We start from the raw sequence: 2,500 nt of genomic DNA, 5'->3' as shown, positions 1-2,500 counted from the left end.
TATATATATATATATATATATATATATATATATATATATATATATATATATATATATATATATATATATACAACTTAAAAGCGCGAAAAAGAAAGAAAAAAAATAATGATGCAAAAATAATGGAATAAAACCGATTTGATAAAATGTAAAAATGTAAATAGATGGAATAAGGAATAAGATAAACACAAAAAATATATACATATGAAAAATAAATGAATGAATGGATGTAGATAGGCAGATAGACCAGATAAGATAAGATTGATAAGATAATGCAAAATAGAAAAAAACGAGGCGAAATTGAAACAAAAATAAGAGTAAGATTGAATACGAATATGGTTGACTGGTTGCTGATAACTCATGACGGCTTTGCAGGTTGATGATGACTGATGCCGAGTTGACAGGTTGGTGATGACTGATGACGAGTTGACAGGTTGGTGATGACTGATGACGAGTTGACAGGTTGGTGATGACTGATGACGAGTTGACAGGTTGGTGATGACTGATGACGAGTTGACAGGTTGGTGGTGACTGATGACGAGTTGACAGGTTGGTGATGACTGATGCCGAGTTGACAGATAGGTGATGACTGATGATGAGTTGACAGGTTGCTGATGACTAATGACAGGTTGACAGTTTGTCAATGCTTGTTGACAGGACGTATTACTTCATCCTATCACTCTCCCCATCATCTAAAGTGCACCTCCGCCTGGATAGAAAATATAGATAATGAAATAGGATAATAATTATAATCACAATGATGATGGCAATATCAATGATAATAGTAATGATAAAAAGAGGAATTATAGTGTCTAGGATAACGATGATGATAACAATAATGATAATGAGAATAATGAGGATGATGATAATTGTAATGATAGTGATAAGGATTACAATAATGATGATGAGGAGGATTATAATAATGATGATGATGATGATAATTACACTATGAAGCTACATGATTTGATACTGTTATCGTATTTATAATAAATCAAATAATAATTGCTATTAGTATCAATTTTAGCAATGTGCAATATTGCTACAGTAATTATAAACGTGATTTTATAGCTACACAAAATTGCTATCCTTTTTCTTTTCTTTTTATGAACGGAATTAACTTCAAATTGTAAGCGTTATTTTAGAGAAAGTATTCATATATTAGTTGGACTTTGTTGACCTTTACAGAACCCAAAAAATATATACAAAAAAGTCATGAGAGGAACGAAAAAATAATTCAGTGAGATACGGTGTTAATTACTTTCGCTTGATCAATCACTTGTTCGCTTTACATGATATTTTATTTTTCTCTTTTACTTTCCTTTGTTATCTATCTGTGTTTTTTCGGTGTTTCTTTTTTCTCTTTCTTCTTTTCTTTCTCTCTCTCTCTTTCTCTCTCTCTCTCTCTCTCTCTCTCTCTCTCTCTCTCTCTCTCTCTCTCTCTCTCTCTCTCTCTCTCTCTCTCTCTCTCTCTCTCTCTTTCAATATCAATCTATTTACTTATCTACCTATCTCTATCTATCTATCTTTTTCTCTCCCTTCCCCTCTCTTCCTTTCCCTCTTCTCAACAACATCCCACATTTTCATTCTTTTCGCCTTCTTATCTATTTTTTTTTTTGTCATTATATAGAACCTCATAACCTCCGTCATTCATTATTCCTTCTTCTCTTCTCCATCCCACCTCCTCCTTCTACTTAGTGTTATAAGGAGCAGATGTAAGAACTCATTTCTCTGCCCAGTTAATGAAGCGGAGATAAGAGCACTGCCACCCGGGGGGAGAGAGGGAGGGGGGTAGGGTGGGAGAGAAAGAGAGGGGTGGGGGTGGGGGTGGGGATGGGAGAAAGGAAAAGAGAGAGAGAGAGAGAGAAAGGGGGGGAGGAATAGTGACAAAGACACAGAGAGAGAGAGAGAGAAAGAGAGAGAGAGAGAGAGAGAGAGAGAGAGAGAGAGAGAGAGAGAGAGAGAGAGAGAGAGAGAGAAGGAGGGAGGGAGAGAGAGAGAGAGAGAGAGAGAGAGAGAGAGAGAGAGAGAGAGAGAGAGAGAGAGATCCTACGCAGCAATTAATTTTCCTTTTTCCAGAAAAAAGGAAGAGGGAATATGTGTTGAATTATTGTTATCACTATCATTACTATCATTATTACTATCATCATCATTATTTTTATCATGATTATTATTGTCATCGTTATTATTATCAATGTTAGTATTGCTATTGCCATAATCATTATATTATCATTAGTATCATAATGATAAAAAATAGCTATTAATATTGTCATTACCATTATCATATTCATCATTATCATTATTGCTATAATCATCTTTACCATCATTATCATTCTTATTGATATCATCATTATCATTAGTATCATTATTATTGTTATTATTACTAGCATCATTAGTATCATTAGTGATATTATTATTATCATCATTATAATTATTCTTATTACTACCGTTATTATTATTAGCATTGTTATCATCATTATCATTATCAGCATATTCGTTTTTTATC

Source organism: Penaeus japonicus, unplaced genomic scaffold (genome assembly GCF_977035675.1).
Source record: "Penaeus japonicus unplaced genomic scaffold, GWHDUDI00000001_assembly GWHDUDI00000016, whole genome shotgun sequence".
In the NCBI taxonomy this organism is placed as follows: domain Eukaryota; kingdom Metazoa; phylum Arthropoda; class Malacostraca; order Decapoda; family Penaeidae; genus Penaeus; species Penaeus japonicus.
The sequence above is the reverse complement of the archived record's forward strand: the minus strand, read 5'-3'. Positions refer to the sequence as shown.